Raw genomic sequence first — 19,939 nt, forward strand, 5'->3', positions numbered from 1 at the left:
CTATTTTGGGTCTTTTTCCACTCTTCCAATTTTTTAAATAAGCATATGCTTTCTAAAAAGGTTTATGCGATCACGTTCTTCTGGTTGTACATAATTGTTTTCCTGTTTGTATTTATTTGGTGCCATACTTGTTGCTAAGTCTCTCTCATTGCCTGCCATTTTATCCAAGGGTTGTCTTGCCTGTAGCCCTTGTTGCTGTAGTGAAATGGGTTTCATCTGTTGAGTGTCAGAAACATGTTTTAATTGACATAATTAGCTCTGGGGTGGTTACCTCAGCTTTACAAGAGGCAGTTGATTCTTTCAGAATGTGAGGGTATTGCCAGATAGAGCAGAGCATGCTGTGTGCAATAATGAAGGTGGTTAGGGAAGAATTTCGTGCTCTTAATTAGGAATGAGATGAGGTAGCCTTCTGTTGGCTTGGAGGCTTAGGACCAGGCCTTCCAGCAGGTTCATTCTGGTTCTACCCCATGCTGAGAATTTGCATTTCTCCCCTAAATATACTGAATACAAATTTATAGTTTAACAAGATTCCTCAGGTAGTGCTAATAGATCCTAAGATGATTCTTATATATACATTTGAATCATCTGGGGATCTATAAGAAAAAAAATTAGAAAAATATTTGCTTGTCTCAACTATTGTACTCCTGATGAAAGGGCTTTTGAGGATTATCTTGTGTATGAAGTGTATGTGGTATGTTTAGGATAATCAAAGTGATGTCCAGAATAAATAGATTGTACCTCCGTAAGCGCTTGGTGTGATTGCATAATATTGCAGTTCATGAATATTTACTAAGATAAAATGCTATGATATTAGGCAGTGTAATTTCTCCCAGGTATAAGGCAGATATTGAGCAGATAATAAATGCAAAGGACATTCATTTGAAAGCATGTATAGAACTTGGAATGCATTTTCAAAGTTAGAGCAGGTTTGAGTTAATTAAGCACCAGAGACCTTACATGAGCCATAAATTTAAGTAATTTCTCTTTTACTGCTCCTCCCATTTTTTCCTTCCTCCTTCCCTCCTTATGCCTCCATCTAGTAAAAAACAAAACAAAACAAAACAAAAAAAAAGTTGAGTACTTTACCAAGCCAAGTTTTGTTGTTGTTGTTAGGTGCCACTGAATGAGTACTGACCCATAGAGACTTTATGCACAGCAGAACGAAACACTGCCTGATCCTGGGTCAACCTCACTATTGTCGCCACGCTTGAGTCCATCAATGCTGTCAGTTAGCCAATCCATCTCTTTGGGGGTCTTCCTCTTTTTCTCTGACCCTCCACCTTACCAAACATGATATCCTTTGTCAACGACTTGTCCCTCCTGACAATATGTCTGAAGTATGAAAGACGAAGTTCGGTCATCTTGGCCTCCAAGGAGCACTCTGGCTGCACTTCTTCCAAAACAGATCTATTGGTTCTTTTGGCTATCCATGGCACTTTCAATATTCTCCTCCAAGTGTAAGCTACTGTAAATATACAGAGGTGAATGGGATAGAAATTTGACCCTCAAGGAGTTCACATTTCAATGTAAGAAGAAGATATACCACTACTATTAAGCAGTTTGTTTCTTGAAGTACAAATCAACAGTTTTGGATACATCAAAGAAGGAAAAAAAATAATTCCCAGCATGAGATTAGAGGAAACTCCACAGTGAATATTGACAATTAACTGCTCATAATGAACAAGATGGAAGCAGGGTGGATCTGTACAATAAACGCTGGACTGTGAACCACAAGGTAGGTGGTTTGAACCCACTAGCTGCTCCGTGGGAGAAAGATGAGGCTTTCTGCTCCCACAAAGAACTTGGAATGCATTATAGCCTTGGAAACCATCTACAGGGTTGCTGTGAGTCAGTACCATCTTGAGGGCACTTAACAGAATCAACAATGAAAAAAGAAGAATTTTGATAGGCAGAAGAGAATAGGATGGAATCTTAGGGTGAGAAAGCAGGGAGAGCAAAGGGCATGTTTGGAAAACTGGGTGTGTTTCTTTTGACTGAAGACTAGGGGTTGTCTAGATTGTAGTAGTGTTACAAATAGAAAGGAAGAATTGTGGATTGTAGAAGTCCTTGCATTAAAGATCTTAATTCCAGCAACAGAAGGGAGACATAGTATTGTTGTGGTGGTTGTGAAGTGCTGTTGAGTCGGTTCTGATCCATTGGGACAAAGAAAGAAAATCACTTTTATGAGTCCCATTTAAGAAGACTTCCTAGAAAAGATAATATTATAATGAGGTTTACAAGTCTGGAAAATAATTTATTGATGGATATGGTAAAAAAAAAAAATCATGTTATAAATTTATAAATTCTGGCATTGTTTTGAAGAAGGTGAAGGAGGCCATTGAGAAATGAAGTGGTAAGGAGAGGCTGTGAGGTATGAGACTATATCTTAGAAAAGATCTGAAAAAGGCAGTGTGATCAGAGAAGATGACCGTGAGGAGAGCTGTTGTGTATGTGATATAGATAGTGATATAGAATCTGGATTTTCAAACTAATCTGCAAGATAAATACTAAATGGCTTCCCTGGAGAAAGAGGGAACAGTTCTGAGAATGGTCTGTCTATGGTAAAGAGAAAGCTGTGATCATTTGAAGACACAGTCCTGGTGTGGCACTGTGGGTTAATGTGCCAGACTACAAAGCTGTTTGAACTGCAAGGTTGGAGGTTCAAGCTCACCAGCTGCTCCTTGGAAACCTATATAGTGTTGCTATGGGTTGGACCTAACTTGACAGCATTTATGAACAACAACATCTTTGGGAAAGAGAAAGTTGTGATAGTTTGAGGAAGAGATAGACTTTGGCACAAGGTGAAAAGGAAACGGAACAGTTTTACAGAGAGAAACTGAGGTTCAAATTAAACAGTTCAGTTAAGATCTCTCAGTCAGTCAGTGTGAATTAAGTATTTCAAGTATAGTATGTTGTTTAATGCATCAGACTGCAAAGCCGTTTGAACTGCAAGATCGGTAGTTCAAACTCACCAGCTGCTCCTCGGAAACCCTATATAAGGTCACTATGGGTCGGAACCAACTCAATGGCACTTAACAACAACAACAACAACATTCACAACTAGGAAGTTGAAATCCATGTTTCCACTAATCCAAACCATATCCTTTGTCCACTCATTCATTTAGAAACTAATCACTGAGCTCTTACTATATGCTGGGCACTATGTCACCGCATTCATGTTCTTGTTAAATGCCTTCAAGTCTGTTCTGACTCATAGTCATCCAATATAGGGTTTCGAAGGAGTTGTTGGTAAGTTTGAACCACTGACTTTGCAGTTCAGTGCTTATCCTTCAGCACCACACCAGGACTTCAAATAACAACAACAACATTATCACCACGTTCACGTTCTTGCTCTACACCAACTAGTTTTCTAATCTTGTTGTTGTTGTTGAATACTGTGGAGTCAGTTCCAACTCATATAGACACTGTATAGGGTTTTCAAGGCTATAAATCTTTACGGGAGCAGAAAGCCTCATCTTTCTCCTGCGGAATGGCTGGTAGTTTCGAACTGCTGACCTTGAGGTTTGCAGCCCGATTCATAACCACTACATTACCAGAGCTCATTTTTCTAATCTTAGAAGATCCTTTTTTTCCTTTCCTGTGACTATTTTCTCAATTATTAAATAGGCATTTGTGAGGATTTTATATTTGTGAAGGTGTTAGTCATGATGCACAATAGCCAGTTAATCAGTGATAGCTGAACACAAGCTTATATTTCAACAATTGCCAGATAATTATAAACACTTCTTATCTGTTATTCAAGGCAATGCAAGGGTTTGACATTGTTTCTGTTAATTCTGTTGATGTGGAATTCTGTAATGATCAGAAAGATGAAATTAATTATAAGAATACTAATAATCATAGCAGCAATCACGTTTGAACACCATCCTGTGTCAGGCCCTGTGTCAAAGCAATATTTCACTGACATTGTCTTACTTAATTCTCAGGAAAAGTCCGGGAGTTAAGAATCTCCCTGTGCCTATAGTATGTACATGGAAATGTAGACTTCAAGAACTCCAGTAATTTTGCAAAGATTGAACAGGGAGTAAGTGGCAGAGCAGGAATTTAAGTCCTAGGACGTCATATCACAAACCACATGTTCTTAAACATTGGGCGATGTTACACCCCTATGTATGTGGTGCTATAGAATATGCACTGGATCTCAAAGTTGACTTGAACTTCAAGGTTGATGGTTCAAACTCACCAGCCATTCCGTGGAAACCCTATAGAGGATTGTTATGGGTTGGAATGGACTCAATGGCAATCAACAACAACAACAACATAACAGAATAAGGAGCTCTGGTAGCATAGTGCATTATGATCTGGAGAACTAACCACAAGGTCAGCAGTTTGAATCTACCAGCTGCTCTGCAGAGGAAAGATGAGGCTTTCTGCTCCTGTAAAGGTTTACAGCCTTGGAAACTCTTTAAAGGGTCGCTATGAGTCAGAATTGACTAGCTGGCACACAGCCATCACCACCACTACCATAAACAAGAGTATGTTTTTTAAGTCACAGTTGTCAAAAATTCAGCCCACCCTTAAACCCTCCAATTTAGACTGAATTAGTGAGTTTTCATTCTAATTCTTGTTATTTGAAATTGGTTACTGCTATCCTAAATGCCTTTTCATAAAGAAGACGGTTCCATTCTCTTCCTTAAGTGACAAAGAGAAAGAGATTTTGCTGCATATCTATAGACATCCTACAAAGGACATATCTTGAAACACTGATTGGATTGGACAGAAATTGCAAGGTTTCAATTTGTTCTTGGTTAGGAAATAATATTCTTAGCAGCATGGGAGTTTTAAGTCTTCCTCTCTCTCATTCTGTCTCTTTCTGTAAATTATCCTGGAATACTGATTGAAGTGTTAATTTAAACATACATCTTGGGGATTTAACCTACAGCTGTCAGGACTAAAATGACACCAAGATAGAAGGTAGATTGGTGTCAAGGCTGGCACATAAAATGGATAAGAGGATTGGATTAACCTTTTAATGTTTTAGATTCTATGCATTTTGAATTTTAGATTCAACTGAAAACTGAATGACATTGAAGGGGGCAATGATTAGTTTACAGAAAACCCACAATAGTAATTGCAGTTATTAGAGGTGGTGGTGTTACAACTCATAGTGACCCTATGCACAACGGAATAAAACACTTCCCAGTCATGTGCCATCCTTAAAATTGTTATGTTTGATTCCATTGCCACTGCCACAGTGCCAATCCATCTTGTTGGGGATCTTTCTCTTTTTGCTGACCCTCCACTTTACCAAGCATGATGTTGTCCTCTAGGGACTGGTCCCTCCAGATAGTATAACATATCCAAAATATAAAAGAGGAAGTCTCACAATCCTGGCTTCAGAGGAGCATTCTGACTATACTTCTTCCAACACAGATTTCTTTGTTCTTCTGGCAGTCCATGGTAATTTAAATATTCTTCTTCAACATAACTCAAATGCATCAATTCTTCTACAGTCTTCCTTATTCACTGTCCAACTTTCATATGCATGTGAGGCTACCGAAAATACCATGACTTGAATCAGGTGCACCTTAGTTCTTAAACTAATATCTTTGCTCTTAAATACTTAAAAAAAAGCGTCTTGTGCAGCCAATTTGTTTAATGTAATATGTCATTTGATTTCTTAGCTGCTGCTGGAATGAGTGCTGATTGTGGATACCAGCAAAAGGATGTCTTAGACAACTTCATTCTTTTCTCCAGTTATTATTATTTTATTTATTGGTCCAGTTATGAAGATTTTTGTTTCCTTAACATTGAGGTACAAATATGGAAGGCTGTGATCTTTGATCTTCAGCTGTAACTATTTTAAGTCCTCCTCCCTTTTAGTAAACAAGATTGTATCCTCTGTCGGAAATGTAGAGGTAGATGTTTTTTGACAAAAGTAGGGGAGTGATTGATTTTGCAGCCTAGGAGTGTAGGTCTCTGGGACTGTCAAGTGAGAAGAGCGAAGAGCGGGAACCTACCCAGAGAGGCAGTAATGCCAGGGATGAAGACAGAGACGATGACGTGGACAGACAGATGGAGCAGCTGGGAACACTGGACTCAAGGAGGGTGAGGGGCTATGTGCTGATGGCCGGAGCGGGGGGGCTGTTGGGTGTACCCTTTAGTTATTTGTTGATGAATGGAAGGGATTGTAATCATTGCAATGAAACAAAATATGATAGGATGAATGTAAAACTGATGTTCTCCCATGTAAATCCACAGAATTCACAATAAAAACTTAAAAAAAGAAGATTGTATCCTCTGCATATCACAGGTTCTTAATATGTCTTCTGCTAATCCTGATGCCATGTTCTTCTTATAACCCAGTTTCTCAAATTTTAGCTCAGCATTCAAATTGAATAAACATTGTGAAAGGATACAATTCTTTCACACCGTTTTCCTGATCATAAGCCATTCAGTATCCTCCTATTCTGTTCAAATGATTGCCTCTTGGTCTATGTATAGGTTTTTCATGAGCACAATTTAGTGTTCTGGAATAGCTCTTCTTCACAGTGTTATCCATAGCTTATCATGGTCCACACATCTAAAGCTGTTGCATAGTCAATAAAGCACAAATAAACATCTTTCTGGTATTCTCTGTTTTCAGCCAAGATCCACCTGACGTTCAGCATTGGTCCCGCATTCCACATCCTCTTCTAACTCTGGCTTGGATTTTTTGCAGTTCCTTGTGAATGTACTTTGCAGCCGTTTTTAGATTATCTTTAGCAAAATTTTACTTGCATGTGATATTAATGATATTGTGCAGTGATTTCATCATTCCATTGGATCACCTCTCTTTGGAATGAGCGCAAATGTAGATCTCTTCTAATCAGTTGGCTAGTTAGCTGTCTTACAAATTTCCCTGCATAGGTAAATGAACACTTCCAGTGTTATATCAGTTTGTTGAAAGACTTCTATTTGTATTCTTTCAATTATTGGAGTCCTGTTTTTTGCCAATGCCTTCAGTGCAGCTTGGACTTTTTCCTTCAGTGTCATTGGTTTTTGATCATATACTACAACCTGAAATGGTTAAACATCAACCATTTATATTTTGTACAGTTCCTCTGTATATATAGTCCATCATCTTTCTGCATCATTCAATACTTTGCCCACAGAATCCTTCAATATTACAAGTCTAAGCTTGAATTTGTTCTTCTGTTCTTTCAGCTTGAGAAATGCTGAGCATGTTCTTCCCTTTTGGTTTTCTAACTCCAGGTCTTTACACATCTCATTATAATATTTGACTAGGTTTTCTTGAGCTGCTCTTGGAAATTTTCTGTTCAGCCTCAAATTGACTTTCTCATTTCTTCCATTCACTTTATCATGTTGTGTTAGAGAGCAAATTCAAGAGTTTCTTTTGACATTCATTTTGGTCTTTTGTTTCTGTCCTGTCATTTTAAGGACTTTTTGCTTTCTTCCAATCTTCTCTCATTAGTGTTTAATGCATAAAGTCTGTTCTTGAGGTGGTCCCAGACTTCAGGTGACATATGTTCAATGGTCATATTATAGCTCTCATGGACTTATTTTCATTTTCTTCAGCTTCAGCCTGAACTTGCATATGAGAAATTGATGCTCTGTTCCACAATCTGCCTCTGGCCCTCTTTTGGCTGAAAATATGGAGCTTTTCCACTATCTCTTCCCACAGATGTAGTCAATTTGATTTCTATGTATTCCATCTGATGAGGTCCATGTGTATAGTCATCTTTTATGTTATTTAAAAAAAGGTATTTGCAATGAATAATTCATGTTGTTGTTTTGTGCCGTGGAGTCGGTCTGACTCAGAGTGACCCTGTACAGGGTTTCCGAGGCTGCAAATCTTTACGGGAGCAGAAAGCCTCCTCTTTCTCCCATGGAACAGCTGGTAGTTTTGAACTGCTGACTCTGAGATTAGCAGCCTGATTTGTAACCACTACACTACCAGAGCTCCTTGAGTAATTCATAGGTCTTGCAAAATTCTATCCTGTGATCTCCAGCTTCACCAATGTTTTGTTTTCCAACTACTGATTTGTTTGTTTCCTCTTTGTTTCCAGCCTTTGCATTCTAATCACCAATGATTACCAATAAATTTTGATATCATGTTTGATCAATTTCAGACTAAAGAAGTTGGTAGAATTCTTCAATTTCTTCATCACTGGCTTTAATTATTGGTGTGTAAATTTGAATAATAGTTGTATTAAGTGGTCTTCCTTCTAAGGGTATGAATATTATCTTATTACAGGTAGCATTGAAATTGAAGATAAATCTTTAAATGTTCTTTTTGAGATAAATGCAAAACCATTTCTCTTTAATTTGTCATTCCAGCATAGTATGATTGCCTGATTCAAGACAACTAATACTAGTCCATATCAGCTCACTAAAGCCTAGAATATTGACCCTTATGCATGCCATATCATTTTTGACAGCTTCCAATTTTTGTAGAGTCATACTTTGTACATTACATTTTTCAATTATTAATGGATTTTTGCAGATATTTCTTCTTATTTTGAGTTCTGCTCCATCAACAAATGAAGGTCCTGAAAGCTTTATTCTATTCACATCAACATGGTCAACTCTCCTTTGAGGAGGCAGCTCTTCTGCAGTCATATTTTGAGTGACTTCCAACCTGAGGTGTTCATATTCTGGCACTGTGCTGGTAGTGGTTGTGTACTGTGGAGTCAGTCCCTACTCCTAGTAACCCTCTATAGGGTTTCCCAAGCTGTAAATATTGATGGGTGCAGAAAGCCTCATCTCTCTCTCATGGAGTTTCTGGTAGATTCCAATTGCTGACCTTGAGGTTAGCAAACCAACTTGTGATCCACTATACTATCAGAGATCTGGCACTATTTCTCACAATATTTTATTGCTATTAATAATGTTTCTATCTTCCAATACTGTATCTGATAATGTTCCACTGTTATTCATAAGGTTTTCAGTGGCTAAATATTCGGTAGTAGTCTATTTCTACTTCTTACTAGTCTGTCTTACTCTGGAAGTTCTGCTTAAACCTGTCCATCATGGGTATCCCTGCTTGTATCAGTGGGTATAGCTTCTAACATCATAGCAACATGTAAGCCACCAAGTACAACAAATTGGCAGATGAGTGCTAGGTTACTAAAAAGGAGCAAGAAAAATAATAACAATCAAAGCTAATGTTTATTGATGACTATAGTAGACTGGGCTCTCAGCTAAATATTCCCTGTCTGGTTGACTGATTTCATCGACTCATTACTTATATGAACTGTTCTTGTTAGGTGCTGTCGAGTCTGTTCCAACTCATCTTGATCCTCTGTAAGTTTTCCCATGTTGTAAATTTTATGGGAGCCAAAGGCATCATCTTACCTGTGGATCAATTAGTGAGTTTGAACTCCCAACCTTGTGATTACCAGTCTAGTGCTTATCCTACAATACCATCATCACTTCTGTGTGTGGACTAACCACTATTACAATGTCTTTGCGGATGAGAAATTGAGTGTGGGAGCAGTTAAATAACCTGAAAGAGATCGATAGCAAGTAGCCTCAGAATGAACCCATTTTCTCACGATTCCAAGTATTTTGCCAGCTGACTGCCATCTTGACCGCTAGGAAGAGTGGATAAGACTTGAAAGTCAATAAAGAGCCCTGCGTCTCGCCTACCTCAAATCCCCATCTTGGGATTATGGATCCTGCTTTAAACCTGTGATATTCCTCATGAATAATCAAAGAACTTGGCCTTTGGAATTTGGCACTTATATATATATTTCTCCTAGCTGCTTGATTTTTCAGTAAGACAGTTTTCTGAGACTTAATGAATACATCTAAAAATAGGAGGAAATGATATGATGATTTAATAGAATATCAAGTTTATACATAATGTCTTGGACTTTATTAGTGTTCGTTACAGTGTATAAAATATGTTGCCATTTTGTGTCATTGGATCGATTCTGACTCTTACAGACCCTATACATAATATTATAATATTAATAATGTTTAAGTCCCAGAAGGAGCTCAATAAATGGTATCTGTAGATTTTACATTGTGATTCTTATTAGCCTCTGACTCTGGGAATATTAACAAGTACATGCAATGATCTCCATTGTTCTACCCAAAGAGACAGAGCATCTGTCTTCACTAATAATAGTCACCTTTCCAAGTCAAGTTCTAATATGTGACAATGACACGCATTAGAACAACATCTTTATTAAATAAAAGCTCCTTGCCTTAAGGGGATAGTAGTACACATTGTATAATCCTCTGTTTTTGCATATTGAGATTCATCTGGCAGACCTTGTGAAAGGAATTTAGGAGGCAACTTAGAATTGGGGATGACCTTCACATTTCCATAAAATAAATGATTAATGTGGGGACCATTAATTCTACCCTTACTCACACTCTGTTCCCCAAACAGCTTTATCCATCGTGAAAAGGCCTTTCACTTTCAAGGATAAATGATACATATTTTTAATATGATTATGAACAATCAGGTATGTAATTTATATTTGCTATGCATAATAAAATACATAATTAAACATCACTCCATAATTAATCAGGACATTAAAACCTGGAAGTGGCAAGAAGCTACTTTGCAGCAGCAGCCTGAGTTGTTTAGATTATTTATAAATAGTCTCTTATATTCTTAGGATTGTTTTTAATTCCTGTCTCATTTTCTCCAAGTTTTACTGGATAGGTCAGCCTTGATAGCATACTGCATTTGGATGTGTGCTTTAAGCAGAATGGCCAAAGGACAGAAGACAGTTTTTATTTCAAGTGTATTCAATTGAAAAGCTATAGAATAGCAGAGAAAATGCTAAACAAGAGAAAACATTTTATAGTGGTAAAGCACTGCACAAATTAAAGACTATTTTTGGAATTATCCTGAAAATATAGTTAATGATATTTCATTGGATTGCATTTGACTATTTAGGAATAAGTTCTCCTGAGTTGTTCAGATAAAATCTAAGGAGCCGAAAGTTAAGCCCAACATAAAATGCTGATCCATTTAAAAATAATCAGCTAGAATGGATTTTCCCACAAATAGGACCAAGTTTGTGCCTATTTCATCCACTCACATAAGTAAACAGGGACTAAGTCAAATTTTCTGACAACGCATCAATGAAAAGAATGGAAATTTCAGTTTCATCTACCAACTTTGTAGGTCTTAATATCTGTGAGTCACAAGTAGTTATATCATCCATGCTGAGTATTTTTCTATTAATGATGATAGTTGTAATCAAATATAGCAATAAACATTTGATGGGTACTATGCTAAGCCCTTTAGATATACTCATTTATCTAACCTTGAAAATAGTTCTGAAAGGTGAATATTGTTATTCTTGTCTCATAAATGAGCAAATTGAGATGCTGAATACTTAAGGGACTTTAGCATGTATAGTATAGCATTATAACTGTCATCAGTTAAAAATAATTTTAAAAAATTGAAGAACACACACACAAAAATTGAAGAACACAATAGGAATGTCATTTGCTTGTTTTTTGTATATATAAGAGATAGGTGTTCTTTTGGAATTGACTGGGGTTTGTTGATACCATGTTAAAGAGGACCCATCAAATAATAGATGTTTTATGTCACTGAACAAAATTGAAGTTTCCCAGCAGACTCTCAGCTAGTTTCTTCCTGGAGGAGTCAGATTGTCTGAGTTGATGATTATACTGAAGAAACAAGTCTCTGCATTACCATATCTGTCAGGGAGAAGGATGGATAAGTGTGGAGGAGAGGTTTACTAAGCTGCCCTCATCAGGGATAATCATATTCCTTATTTTCAAATAATACCCCATGTGATAGTTGATGTCAGCAGGTATTGATTGAGTGTGGTTTGTGAACCTTTGACTGAACCCTGCAGGGAGTTTTACTAACTGTGGAGGCTTCTCAAAACACACAGGCAATCTGAAAACCATGGCTTGGACTTGACTGTATTTATTTCATATTCCCATAAATGTTCCATGTGTCTTGGGGGTAGAATGTAATAGTGGGAGTGGATAGTTACATTTCTGGATCTCTTTGGAGTCTATCTTTTGTGTTATCATGACATTGCCCTGCACATGTGTGCTAAACCCTCTGGGATACTTGACATTCTTCTAATGTATCCTCTACTCTTGAAACGTTTTTTTGCCTGGGCTTATGCCTCTCTTTCATCTGTGACATTCTTACCTATTTCTTAAACTCAATTTATGATAGTAGTTACATTTACAGTTCTCTCTATTGTGTTTCTTTAGTATTGACTGATTCAAGTGGCTTTTCATCATGTGTCGTACTGTTAAGGCGATACAGAGGACTAGACCAATCCTAAATCCTGCATGAAAGAATGATCCAGGATGGAGACATCTGTCAGCAGGAAGTAGGTCCAGATGATTAAGCAGTGATCTCTGAGCTTGACAAGGATATTCATTTGTCATGATTCAATGTCAGGTACTGTGTCAGTAGAGATTGAAAGACTTACTCTTGACCTTCAAAGAGCTTAGACCAGGAGATATGGGTATAGTAAGAAACACAGTAGTAGGTGTCATTGTTACTAGGAAGCAAGGGGTTTTTCACTGGGTTTGCAATGTATAACTAGAACAATACTAGACAAGGAAGCATGAGGGGCAGGAAATTACGTCTTGGAGTATCTGCATCTCTAGCCCAGATGCTAGGCTGTGGTTCCAGAATATAGGAATTCAGTTGTATTCAGATAGAGTCCACTAGAGAAAGTCAAAGAAGAAGTCGTGTTTGAGAACTATACAATACAACAATGAGGGAAAACTGAAGCTCAGAACCATGGTATTTACTTGAGGCAGACACTTAGCCTGACAATAGAGGAAACTTGGGGTGTAGTTAGTTTGAAAGTACATCTGGTGTTTAGCACCATCACATGGAAGCTAAGATAGTTGAAATGTTGTTCGCTTTGTTTCCCTATTAGTCAGGGGCCTATAGTTTTGCTTTCTGCCTCCATCACTTTGTTCAGCTGATTCAGACTCACGGCCACTGGATGAACAATAGAATGAAATGTTTCTTGCTCCAGTGTCATCCTCATGATAACTGGCATGTTTGAACCTGTTATTGTGATTGGCATGCCAATTCATTCGACTGACAGTCCCCTTCACTGACCCTTTACATCACCAAACATGGTGGCCTCCATAAACTGTTGATTCCTTTTACTGATATAACCATAGCAAGTGAGTTAGGTAGTGTTCTGTTGTGATCCATATGCTTTTCAATGGTTAATTTTGAGAAGCGGATCCCCAAGCCTTTTCTTCTACACCATCTTATTCTGGAAGCTCTGCTGAAACTTACCCACTATGCTTGGCCCTGCTGGCATTGGAAATACTGATAGTATAACTTTGAGCATCATAGAAATATACAAGCCATGACAGTATGGTAAACTGACAGATGGATAGTGTACTGTGTGTATTTTATTAAGTGTGATTGGACATGACTGTATGCTTTTTGCCCCTCCATCAAAGAAAACATTCTATTAAATAACTATCCTCTCATTTATTTCTACCACTCTTATGAGTAACTATGGCAAAACACACATCCTAGATGTCTTCTAAATTGCTTAAATGGTAAGAGAGTCATTGTCTGTTTTCTCATTGAAATTAATTGAATCAGTGTATGACTAAGATGTATGTGATCAACTGATTTCATTTTTATTTGTTATAAATGTTGCTGTCCATTCTCAGAAGATTTTTAGCTCCAGTAATCAAAAGTAGGAAGGCATCTGCCTACCTTGTTATTTTTTTAAAAGATAATGTATGTCCACCGAACTTGCAAATTTGTATTCATAAACATCAGCATATATGTTTATGAGCTGTTGTGTCAGGATCACTGAAAATGTGATAAATATTAATTTCTGGGTTGGTATTTTGTCAAGAATTTTTAGAATCAGCATTTCATGTTTTTGTTTTTGCCCTTGGAGTCTTCTAAATGATGGAAATAAGATTCTGGTCTTTAGCAGGGTCACATTTCTACGTTCAGAAGTTTGCCAATATTTTATTTCTCTACATGGTGAAATTCTACCATTGATTATTAAACAGCTGTGTTGTCTGCTGTTTTACATGTATCTCTGGCATTCATAGGTATGTGAAACAAGGGGATGTGGTTTGTACTTAATTTTTCTTATAAGTCAGTATTCACTGTTACTAAGTCACAAAGAAATAAGAAAATGGCATTTTATAAGTTAAAAAAAGATGGGGTGCAGTAGTATTCTGAGAATCTTAGTATGCTATGCATAAGCTCTTTAAGAAATCCTTAGAGTTGTGTGCTTTTTTAAAAAAATGATTTTTCACGTAGGAGGAGTTTGGCAGGTGTTTCCCCCCCCCCTTTTTTTTTTTTTTTTCTTTCCTTTTTTAAATCTTATTTAAGCTGCCAAGGATTCATCTAAATTGACTGGCTGCTTTTCAGTCACAAGATTACAGTTTCTTGTCACAAGCTTTGCCTTTGTTCTGTGGACATTTGAAAATGGAACTTTTAATGTCCTTGGCGAGTAAAGAGGGGAGTAGAAAAGGGAAGGGAAGTTGAAGCCATTAGATCTTTGTTTGTGTTAGAAGGATTATTAAATATGGACTAAGGAGACCTGGGTTATTTGATAAAGAAACCTCAATCAAAGAGTCACACAAAAGCTTAGGACCCTAGTCTTGCTATGAATTCAGATGGAGTGGTGTTGGCAGGGCATCCTGTATAGGAAAGAGAACCTCTGCCATACAGGCTTTTCTAATTCTTACAACAGGTGATATTTGTCCTAGTTGCTGAGTAGTTCTTCTGTTAATGTTGTATTCTGGAGAGCACTCTGATTTTAGAGCAGATTAGAAGAGCAACCAGGGCAGAAACATGGAGGTATAAAAGGGAAAGACTTTTTTGGCATAAAGGCAGGGAGTTAGTTCAGTGTTGTGAGAGCATAATGTGCAAGGCAAGGAATATCAGGCACTATGACTAAAGCATGGAAAGCCTTATAAATGTTGAGTCATTGAATGGTTTTAAACTCCAGAGTGACATAATCAGATTAGCAGTGAGATCATTTTGTCAGCAGTGTGGAAGATGAATTGAAGGAGGTTGAGACTCTAGATGCAAGGCCAGTCAGGACATTACTGAAGATATTTACTGAGAAATAACCAGACTCTGAACTTGAGTAAAAAGAGAGAAAGCCAGTTTGCAAGATGTTATAACTGTGGAATTGGCTGGATTTGGAGTCCTGGTGTGGCATTGTGGATTAATGCACAGGACTGACTGCAAGGTCGGTTTGAAACACATGATTGACACTTTAAGCTTACCACTCATTCCTTGGAAACCCTATACAGGGTCGCTATGAGTCAGAACCGACTCAAAGACACTTAACAAAAAGAGCAACAGGAAATAGAAAGTGGCATCCAGATGATGCTCAGGTTACCAACCTGGTCCATTAGATCAGATCTGCTTTGGAGATCCCAGATGCTCTTGCTTTCATGACACTTTCCCTAGTCCAAACTGATAGAAAGAAGTCAGTTCTTTTGTAATAATTCTATTTCATCTTACATAAATTTTGTTTACTCTGTTTAGAATTAAAATTCTTTGTGTGCATAACTATTTTTCCCAATCCATTTTACCTTCCCAGGATGATGACCTGGTCTCATTCATTCTTGAATGCCCACAGGGGGTTAATTGTCTTGAATAATAGCGCTTATATGTGCCCATTATCCCTTCACTCTACAGCTATATGGGAGATGTGTTTCATATCTTCTAGGGAACAGATTAAAATGGCATTAAAAGATTGGTCTCAGAAATGTCTTGTTGGGCACTGTTGTTGTTGTTATGTGTCATTGAGTTGGTACCGACCCATAACGAACTTATGCACAGCAGAATGAAACACTGCCCGATCCTGGGCCAACCTCACTACTGTTGCCACGCTTGAGTTCATTGATGCTGCCACTTGGCCAATCCATGTCGTTGGGGGTTTTCCTCTTTTTCTCTGACCCTCCACCTTACCAAACATGATATCCTTCTCCAGTGACTGGTCCCTCCTGATCACATGTCCAAAGGCCCTATTAGTTGATCACTTTCATTGTTAACCACGTTCTGATTTCTTTCTTTTAATTGGCGAATTGCTCTAGTTCTCTAGATAAACTTTTCCAGGCTTATTGTCACCCTGCAGAGAAATTCAAAAGTATTGTTCTAATTAAGCTAGATTAGAGACTTTGTCTCCCCTGGTTCTCTTATGTTTAGTTGCTTTGGAGTCCACTTTGATTCTTGGCAACTACATGTACAACAGTATTAAACATTGCCACGTCTGTTCCATATTCATGATCCTTGATATGGTTGAGCCAATTGTTGTGACTACTGTGTATTTAATGAGTCTTCCAACTTAGAAGATTCTCTAGATACTTCTATATTATTATAGAAGATTGGATTGATTTAATATCTATTTTTGCATGAAAAATATTAATTATAGTTTAGTACCTTCATTTACTTGGTGCTGTGGGTTAATGTGCCAGACTGCAAAGACATTTGAACTGCAAGGTCTGTAGTTTGAGTTCACCAACTGCTCCTTGGAAACCCTTTACAGGTTTGCTATGGGTCGGAACTGACTCCACGGCACTTAACAACAACAACAACCTTTATTTCCTTAAGTTGCCTCCAAGTGATTCTGTAATTCCTACTTTACAGAATTCTTTTAAAAGTAGGTCTACAAGGATGAAAGTAATGAAAAGGACACTTCTTGACTATGACCCAAAAAACCTAGGCTCTAGAAATAATTCTGTCTTGGGCTATCTATGCAGCCTCAGGTACAATCTTCTCCTTTTAGGTTTCAGTGACCCTATTTGTAAAATAGTTTCTAGTAAGGTTTCCCATTATTGAAATGCTACTAGAGACATTAAAGTGAACTGGACAAACCTAGTGATATCCTCAGGACCGTCTTTCTCCATTTAAGTGTGTCTACTCTGTATGGCACTGTGGGTTATTGTGCCAGACTGCAAAGCTGTTTGAACTGCAAGGTTGGTGGTTCAAGCTCACCAGCCACTCCTCAGAAACCCTATATAGGGCCGCTATGGGTCGGAATCGATTCAACAGCACTTAACAGTAACAACTCTCCTCATGTCTTCATGTGATTGGAATGTTTCAGGGGACAAGACAAATCTGAATCTAGAAGGAAAAGAAGGGGGCTAATAAAAACCCAACCAAGCAGCCCACCTCCACCCACCCGCCAACCAGACATAGGTACAGAGGTTGTTAGGAAAAAGGCTAGTTTAGCAGGCAAAGTAAAGGATCCAAACGTATGGCCTTGTAGTGCAGGTGGTCATCCAAACAGTCAGATGGCATGGGGGATGGGCAAGGGGGCAGCCACAGCAGGCAGACGTGAAAAGCAAAGACTAAACTTAGGACCATGTAATGCTTAGAAGTCAGAAATATGGAAGTCTGCCAGGGATTAGCAGGGCTCTGGCCACCTGCCTGGGTTCATAAACAGGGCAGAGATTAAAAAGCAAGAAAGGGGAGGAAGCTAACCAAGAGCAAGACAGAGCTCCAGGTTTGGAGAGCCTGACATATTAGGCAGGGCTCCAAAAGAGAGATTCAGGCAGAGAGGAGCAAGACAGAAGGCGAGGTCTCTGAACTGGGGCACCAGGTGGGAGCTGAGTTGCAGAAGCCCAGTTATAAGAACTGGGACAAAAGGTTATATCTGGACTAATAGAAGGTAGGTTAATGCTGAACCCTTGAGATTTTGAGTTTGAGCAACTTTAACATCTCTTGCTAGCCACAGTTCTTTGCAAGTATTTCTTTCTCCTACTCTTCAGCTGCCCATCTTCTACAACTGACTGACAATCTCCTTTGCCACTCTTACCCTCTCCTCCTGTCTCCCCTTCTTCTCTCTGTCATCATCAGTTTCATTGAGAACTGACTAAGTTCAAAATATAGACAAATAAGGTCTGGTATCTGTAAGGAACATAAGAAACAGGAAAATGTATAATCACAATACAATGTGATAAATGCAACAGATTTATGTGGAAAGTACAGAGAGGACACTGAGGAGTAAGAAATTGATTCTACTTAGGGGAAGTGACGAAGGCATCCCAGTGACAATCGTCTTAAAATAAAGACTTGAGGGGTGGGTAGCAGTGTTCAAGGTAGAAACTAGGTACAGTGGCATACGAGGCAGCGAGAACTGTGTTTGTGTGTAGGTATGGAATTGAGCAAAGAATGGATATATTCAGGGAATAAAGAATTTAATGTGATGACAGCTAGGGCAGGTAGGGGAGTTGTCAGAGATTAATGAGGAAAATAATTGAGGGATTTTCAGAAAGCACGTGACACTGGAGTTCATTGTAGGGAAGCGAACACAAGGAGGAAAAGAGGGGACAATGGAGTGTATAGAGGGTTGTTGTTGTTAAGTGCCGTCGAGTCGGTTCCAACCCATAGTGACCCTGTACAGGGTTTCCGAGGGTATAAATCTTTACGGGAGTAGAAAGCCTCATCTTTCTCCCACGGAGCAGCTGGTGGTTTCGAACCGCTGACCTTAAGGTTCGCAGCCCAATTAGTAACCACTATGCTACCAGAGCTCCTTGTATAGAGGGTAGTAGCTCTGAAACCCAAAAGGAGGCTATTCCTCATGTTCCTTGCAAGACTTGACAGGGAAGGAACCACAGTTGTGACAGTGGAGATGTGAAAGAATAGGCAGATTCAGGGGAAAGAAGCAAGGGATCCTTAAAACGACTAGTAACCTAAGTTATAAGCAATTTCCAGAAGCCAAGAGCAGACAACTAGCAAACAGGAAATTGAGTCTTTCCCTGTCCATGAGGTCTCCTCTGGCTACTCATTCAGTACCACACTAACGTATTGCCTAATGCCTTCCCTGCTTTATTTTTCATTTTAGCATTTGCTAGTAGGATAAGCACTGGACTACTAACCACACGGTCAGCAGTTCCAACCTCACTAAAATATTGAAAGGATACTGGAGTGAAAGGAAAGCAGAGAGGAAGTGAAACTGAATTGATATGCAGGACCTTATAGACCATCTTATAGATCTTCTTCTCTAGAACAATGGAAAGCCAATGAGAGATTATAAACACAGAAAAGGAGTGACTTGAAATTTGAAGGATGGATTGGAGCATGACCAAAAGAGGTGAGGTGGGAAAAATAAAGACCATAGAGAGATGTAGAAAGATTTCAGTGAGAATTGAAAAAAGGAAGAAATTTACTTCCTGTCAGGAATGTTGAAGAAGTATTAATGGAAAAAATGACTTTGGACCTGGGCTTTGAAGAAAGTGTAGCAGTCGGGTATGTAAGAATTGGAATTATGAACGCTTAAGGCTAATTTCAATGGCCAGCATGTGGAAAGTTAGCGAGATATAAAAGTACAGGTAATAATATATGAGGACCCCTGGTAGTGCAGTGGATTACACATTGGGCTGCTAGCCATAACGTCAGTAGTTTGAATCCACCAGCCACTTCATGGAAGAAAGATGAGGCTTTCTGCTCCCAGGAAGATTTACATCCTCAGAAATCCTGTCCAGGGTTGCTATGAGTCAGATCCGACTTGACAGCATGCGGCAACAGCAGCATATATCAGGGCACAACAAGCCAGTAGTACTGGCTAGAGCAGAGCATAGGTACTTGAATGACATACATAAGAAATAGACTGGAAAGTAGAGGAGAGATTGTGGAAGGCTTTGGTGGTCACACTGTTTGACATTCATTGTGTAAACAAGTGGGAGTCATTGAATGATTCTGGGGCCACAAGTACATGCTCCTCATAGTTTTCAGGGGGATTAATCAGGTAGCAAAATATAACATGAACTGGAGAAAGTAAAAATTTGAGGAAATGAGAACAGTTGGGAAGGTAGCGTAATTAGATATGACTAGAACCAATCTTGCCTTAAATGAGGATAGTGGCAATAGGAATGGAAGCGATTCAAAAGATATGGAGATAAAGTGAACAAGAGTAGACTTCACAGAATTTGGTCTTCATTATGAACATTTGAGGGCGGTTATAATGTGGGTGGCCTGGCCTATAGATAGTCA

Source organism: Chrysochloris asiatica, unplaced genomic scaffold (assembly GCF_000296735.1).
Source record: "Chrysochloris asiatica unplaced genomic scaffold, ChrAsi1.0 scaffold00074, whole genome shotgun sequence".
Taxonomy (NCBI): domain Eukaryota; kingdom Metazoa; phylum Chordata; class Mammalia; order Afrosoricida; family Chrysochloridae; genus Chrysochloris; species Chrysochloris asiatica.